The 7,873-nt window shown below is 37.1% G+C and overlaps 1 pseudogene; it reads left to right on the forward strand.

Annotated features, from left to right (window-relative positions):
- The first annotated feature begins 4,542 nt into the window (after positions 1-4,542).
- LOC110448884 lies at positions 4,543-6,318 on the forward strand (annotated as a pseudogene).
- Positions 6,319-7,873: the final 1,555 nt, after the last annotated feature.

Here is a 7,873-nt window from a genome sequence, read left to right on the forward strand (position 1 = left end):
AGTGGTTAAACAACAGGTGAGGTTAAATGACGATGGTGTTCAAAGACAAAATTGCCAAACAACATCTGAGGTAACATGACGATGGTGTTTATAGACAAAGTGGCCAAACAACAGTTGAGGTCACATGACGACGGTGTTCATATACTAAGTGGCCAAACAACAGCTGAGGTTACATGACGATTGTGTTCATAGACAAATAGCCAAAAAACAGCTAAGGTTACATGACGCTGGTGTTCTTAGACAAAGTAGCAAAATTATAGCTGAGGTTACATGACGACGGTGTTCATAGATAAAGTGGCCGAACAACAGGTAAGGTTACATGACGACGGTGTCCATAGACAAAGTGGCCACACAAAAGCTAATGTTACATGACCGTGGTATTCATAGACAAAATCGCAAAATTACAGGTAAGATTACATGACGACGGTGTTCATAGACAAAGCGGCCAAACAACTGCTCTGGTTATATGACGATGGTGTTCATAGACAAAGTGACCAAACAACAGCTAACGTAACATGACGACTGTGTTCTTAGACAAAATGACCAAACAACAGCTAAAGTAACATGACGACTGTGTTGATAGACAAAGTGGCCAAACAACAGCTGATGTCACATGACGACCGCGTTCATATACTAAGTGAGGTGAGGTTACATGACGATTGTGTTCATAGACAAATAGCCAAATAACAGCTCGGGTTACATGAGACAATGTTCAAAGAGAAAGAGACCAAACAACAGTTGAGGTAACATGACGACGGTTTTCATAACCAAAGTGGCCAATCAACAGCTGAGGTTACTTGACGCAGTGTTCACAGACAAAATGACCAATCAACAGCTAATGTAACATGACGACGGTTTTCATAGACAAAGTGGCCAATCAACAGCTATGGTTACATGACGATGGTGTTTGTAGACAACGTAGCAAAACAACAGCTGAAGTTACATGGCAGCTGTGTGCATAGAAAAAATGACCACACAAAAGCAGAGATAACATGACGATTGTTTTTATAAACAAAGTGGCAAAATAACAGCTTACTTTACATGACAACTTTGTTAATAGACAATGTGGCCAGCTGAGGTATCAATACGATGGTGCTCTTAGACAAAAGCGATAAACAATTGCTAAGGGTGCATGACGATGGTTTTCATAGATAAAGTGGCAAAACAACAGCTAAGGTTACATGACGACAATTTTCATAGACGAAGTGGCTAATCAACAGCTAAGGTTACATGACGATGGTGTTCGTAGCCAATGTAGCAAAACAACAGCTGAAGTGACATGACAGCTGTTTGCATAGACAAAATGACCACACAAAAGCAGAGATAACATGACGATGGTTTTCATAAACAAAATGGCAAAAAAACAGCTTACTTTACATGAAGACGGTGTTCATAAATAAAGTGGCCACATAAAAGCTGAGATTATATGATGATGGTGTGTAAAGACAAAATGGCCAAACAACAGCTAATGTTACATGACCGTGGTGTTCATAGACAAATGGGCCAAACAACAGCTAAAGTTACATGACGACGAAGTTAGTAGACAAAGTTGCCACACATCAGCTAAGGTTACATGACGACGGCGTTATACACAAAGTGGCAAAAGAACAGCTTAAGTTAAAAGACGACGGTGGCCATAGACAAAGTGGCCAAACAACAACTAAGGTTATAATGAAACGTTGTTCATAGACAAAGTGGTCACACAAAAGCAGAGATTACATGACGACGGTGTTCATAGATATGGTTGACAAACAAAAGCTGAGATTACATGACGATGGTTTTTATAGCCAAATTGCCAAACAACAGTTATTTTTACATAACGACGGTGTTCATAGGCAAAGTGTCCAAACAATAACTAAGATTACTTGACGATGGTGTTCATAGACAAAGTTGTCAAACAACAGGTAAGATGACATGACGACGGTGTTCATAGCCAAAGTGGACAAACAACAGCTAAGGTTACCTGACGATGGTGTTCGCAGACGAAGCAGCAAAACAACAGATGAGGTTACATGACGACGGTGTTCATAGACAAAGCGGAAAAGAACCTGCTCCGGTTACATGACGAAGGTGTCCATAGACAAAGTGGCCAAACAGCAGCTAACGTTACGTGACGACTGTGTTCATAGACAAAATGGCCAAACAACAGCTAAGGCTACATGGCGACGATTTTCATATACTAAGTGGCCAAACAACAGCTGGTAACATGACGATGGTGTTCATAGACAAATAGCCAAATAACAGCTAAGATTACATGAGACATTGTTTAAAGATAAGAGGCCAAACAACAGTTGAGGTAACATGAATATGGTGTTCATAGACAAAGTGGCCAATCAGCAGCTGAGGTTACTTGACGCAGTGTTCAGAGACAAAATAGCCAAACAACAGCTAATGTAACATGACGACGGTTTTATAGACAAAGTGGCCAATCAACAGCTATGGTTACATGACGATGGTGTTCGTAGACAATGTAGCAAAATAACAGCTGAAGTTACATGACAGCTGTGTGCATAGAAAAAATGACCACACAAAAGCAGAGATAACATGACGATGGTTTTCATAAACAAAATGGCAAAACAACAGCTTTTTTTACATGACAACTTTGTTCATAGACAATGTGGCCAAACAACAGCTGAGGTATCATGACCAAGGTGCTCTTATACAACACCGATAAACAATTGCTAAGGGTGCATGACGATGGTTTTCATAGATAAAGTGGCCAAACAACAACTAAGGTTACATGACGTTTGTGTTCGTAGACAAAGTGACAAAACAACAGGTAAGATTACATGACGACGGCGTTCATAGACAAAGTGGCCAAACAACAGCTAAGGCTACATGATAACGTTGTTCATAGCCAAAATGGCCAAACAACAGCTAATGTTACATGACGACGGTGTTCATAGGCAAAGTGTTCAAACAATAACTAAGATTACTTGACGATGGTGTTCTTCGACAAAGTGACAAAACAACAGGTAAGGTTACATGACGACGGCGTTCATAGACAAAGTGGCCAAATAACAGCTGAGATTATATGACGACGGTGTTTATAGATAAAGTGGCCACACAAAAGCGATCTTAGACAAAGTCGCCAATCAACAGCTGAGATTAGATTACGATGATGTTCGTAGACAAAGTAGCAAAACAACAGCTGAAGTTACATGCCATAGTGTTCATAGATAAAGTGGCCAAACAACAGGTAAGGTTACATGACGACGGTGTTTATAGACTAAGTGGCCAAACAACAGCTGAGGTAACATGACGATGGTGTTCATAGACAAAGTGGGCAACAACAGCTGAGGTAACATGACGATGGTGTTCAAAGACAAAGTGGCCAAATACAAGCTAAGGTTACATGACAGTGACAGGAAATATCAACCCTAAAACAGGTACTATCAACCTTAAAACAAGTTAAACCAATCATAAAACAGATTATGTCAACCATGAAACAGGCAATATCAACCATACAAGAGGTAATATCAACCACAAAAAACAGGGACTAATAACCATAAAACAGGTTATATCAACCATAAAAAAGGTTATATCAACCATATAATAGGTAATATCAACCATAAAACAGGTTATATCAACCATAAAACAGGTACTATCAACCATAAAACAGGTACTATCAACGATATAACAGGTAATATCAACCATAAAAGAAGTAATAACAACTATAAAACAGATTATATCAATCATAAAAATCAGGTACTATCAACCATAAGACAGGCTATATCAACCATGAAACAGGTAATATCAACCATATTACAGGAACGATCAACCATATAACAGGTAATATCAACCTAGTTTCAACTAAGATCAACCATATAACAGATAATATCAACGATATAATAGTTAATATCATCCATAAAACAGATTATATCAACCATAAAAGAAGAAAAAAAAACCATAAAACAGGAACTATCAACCATATAACAAATTATATCAACCATAAAACAGGTAATATCACCCATAAAACAGGTAATATCACCCATAAAAGAGGTAATATCAACCATAAAACAGATTAAATTAACCATATAACAGGTAATATCAACCATAAAACTGATTATATCACCATAAAACAGGAACTATCAACCATATAACAGATTATATCAACCATAAAACAGGTAATATCACCCATAAAAGAGGTAATATCAACCATAAAACAGATTATATTAACCATAAAACAGGAACTTTCAACCATATAACAGATTATATTACATATGGTCCGATTTTCCTTGATTTTGATTGGCTAATGCTTGATCACCTGCTCACCGATATAAAGCATACGGACCCCATGTTACTATTTTTAGCTTGCACGTGAGCATATGGACCTCATGTTTCTAAATATAGATCCGGATATTACGTTGCATCAGCGCCACCTTGGTTTAGACACGCCTCGGACATACGTCGGAAAATTGTGGAGCTGTCAGAAGCAGACATTAAAGAATTGGTGGATAATTCAGTGTCAACTGGTACCAAAAGGTTGACACAACAATCTGTTAAAATGTTCAAAGAATACTTCGCGGCGAAACACTTGGATGAGGATTTTGAGCGCTATGAGGCCGTGACATTAGACAGCAGATTGGGAAAAGTTTACGCCGAAATCCGTGATAAAGATGGAGAGATGTACAAGAAAACGACTTTAATGTCGTATCGCCAAGGTCTACAGAGACATTTACAGGCGGTGAGGGACGAGAAGATTGACATTGTTAAAGGGACTGATTTTTCGGAGTCGTCCAAAGTGTTTGGGGGTGTTGTGAAAGAAATGAAACGACAAGGCCGGGGTGCAGTAGATCACCATTAGCCAATTTCTGACCCAGATTTAACTTTATTGTACGCTTATTTGGGCACCTGGCGTTCTACCGACTCAGCTGATGTTTTGCAACATAAGGTAAGAACACAATTTGACTGCATATGTTCGATACAAATAATTTATGACCAAATTAAAACCAATAAACAAAAAATAAAACCAATGTTTACAAATTGTCCCACCCAGACGTTTCGTCCCAATGTCACAACGCCCCATGCCAAAATATCCCAATAAAGTGGCGATTATTATACAGTAGGACTGTATTGTAGCCTATAATTTATAAAACATTTTTTCACCATTTTGTATGTGCAGTATCAGGTTTCTATTTACTGTTAAATGTATTTTATACTTATAGTTTGGGTGTTTCGTCGTTGCAGGTGTTTGTGGATCTTATGATACATTTTGGAAGGAGGGGAAGGGAAAATCTGCGTAGTTTGGCGCGGGATGACTTTGCCACCACCAGAGATGGCGAAGGGTCCCTCTATGTCTATAAGAAGCGAGACGAGCTCACCAAGAACCACCAGATGGACGATGCAAAGACTGAAGGCAGGATGTTTGAAATTAAAGGTAATAATTATCAAGGAAACATCTGTTGATGTGAGGAGAAAAAAAGAACATGTACTGCTATTTTAATGTTATACAGTATAATTTTAATATTTTGAAGAAAAAAGCAGTACTGTTTAATAGTGAGTAATAAAATGAAATAGTCTATGAAAATAAATGTCATGACAGTGTTCAAACATGACAATTAGATAATGAATTTACTCATGTAGTAGAGTGTTACATGCATGTGATCGACATGAATGCATGTGATCGATGACATACAACATCTTGTCTTTTTGTCTGTTTGCAGAAAGTGACCAATGTCCAGTACGGAGCTATGTGGCCTATATTAAACGATTCAACAAGAACTGTGGGTTCTTGTTTCAGCAGCCACGACATGTCTTCAAGGATGGCGTGTATTACAACAATGTGATACTGGGTCATAATTACCTGGGATCATTAATGAGGAAAATTTCCACTGCTGCAGGTTTGTCCAGACCGTACACCAACCACTCCCTTAGGGCGACTACAGTACACTTACTTGATGCCGCACAGTTCCCCAGTCGACACATAATGTCAGTGACAGGACACAGGTCAGAAAATTCACTTAAGACATATACAGTGTACCGGTCAAACTAGTGAAACCACAAAAAAACTCTTGTCGGTCAAGCTAAATGAGAAAACTTGTGGTGCGCGTAACACTTGCAGGAGCACGGTCGCACCTGCTTCATGTACATCATCTAATACAAACATGCAGCCGGTATCGTTGACGAGCTCTCAAGAGGAAACACTTCTCAGTGAAATTGGTGGACAGGGTTCTCTGAATGATGGACTTGATGATCTTTTCAGGAACTATGTTCTACCTGCACAAGACTCGGTACCAGTACAAGCGCACAATGTTTTCCCAAAGTCCTTACCTATGCCGGTTCTCAACAATTATACTCATGTTACCCTCAATGTGAATTTTAATGTTAATATCCAAAAGTGAATTTTTGTTACATTTTTTGTTTCTCTTTTTGTTACATTTTTGTTTATAGTTACATTTTTATTTTTGAAAAAAAAATAAAAAAAATTACTGATAATTTTTTGGTCATATTTTTAATTTAATTTTAATCAACCATAAAACAGGCAAGATCAACCATAAAACAGGATATATCAACCATAAAGCAGGTTATATCAACCATATCAACAATACAACAGGCAAGATCAATCATATAACAGGTAATTTCAACCTAGTTACAAGTAAGATCAACCATATTACAGGTACGATCAACCCTATGACAGGTAATATCAACTAAATGGCAGGTAATATCAACCATAAAACAGACTATATCAACCATAAAACAGGTTATATCAACAATAAAACAGATTATATCACCCATAAAAGAGGAACTATCAACCATATCACAGATTATATCAAGCATAAAACAGGTAATATCAACCATAAAATAGATTATATCATCCATAAAACAGGTAATATCAACCATAAAACATATTATAACAACCATAAAACAGGTTTTATCAATCATAAAACAGATTATATCAACCATAAAACAGATTATATCAACCATACAACAGGTAATATCAACCATAAAACAGGCAAGACCAACTTTAAAACAAGATATATCAACCATAAAAAAGGTTATATCAACCATATCAACTATACAACAGGCAAGATCAATCATATAACAGGTAATTTCAACCTACATGTAGTTACAAGTAAGATCAACCATATTACATGTACGATCAACCATATAACAGGTAATATCAACTAAATGGCAGGTAATATCAACCATGAATAAGGTAATATCAACCATGAACAGTTAAGATCAACCATATAACATGTATAATCATATGTTTACTAATAATAACATCTTTTTTGTATGTTTAATTAGTCCACAAGTTGATATCAGCCCGGTCGATATCACACCTCTTGGAGTGATATCCAACCCCATTGAAAGTGATATTACACCCACTAGAAAAGTGATATCACACCCCCTCCAAAATTTCCGCTAATTGCTGTCTGCTTTTAATGTAAACAAACAAATTGTTGTCATGGAATAAATGCAGTTTCATGGAAAATAATTTAAAGATTGATTTACAAAGCCTCACCCAAATTTCCTGATGGCGCCGCTTCCGGATTTGGTTTTGCTTATTAGTGTTACACCTGTCGTCTGCATAATGACGATGGTGGCAAGGAGACTTTGGAGGAATTGGCAGCAAGAATTTTTTTTCCGTATTTTTTGTTTATTTTAAAAGGAAAAAACATATGATAAAAATGTATGATATGACCATTTTGATATCACACCCCTAATCAGGACTATCGGGCTGACAAAGGGTGTGATATCAAAATGGTCATATGATAATCTCTAAATATCAATCATATGCCAGGTAATATCAACCATATAACAGGTAATATCAACCATATAACAGGTGATATCAACAATATAACAGGTAATATCAACCATATGACAGGTGATATCAACAATATAACAGGTAATATCAACCATATGACTG

Source organism: Mizuhopecten yessoensis, unplaced genomic scaffold, assembly GCF_002113885.1.
Source record: "Mizuhopecten yessoensis strain PY_sf001 unplaced genomic scaffold, ASM211388v2 scaffold4373_1, whole genome shotgun sequence".
Taxonomy (NCBI): Eukaryota; Metazoa; Mollusca; class Bivalvia; order Pectinida; family Pectinidae; genus Mizuhopecten; species Mizuhopecten yessoensis.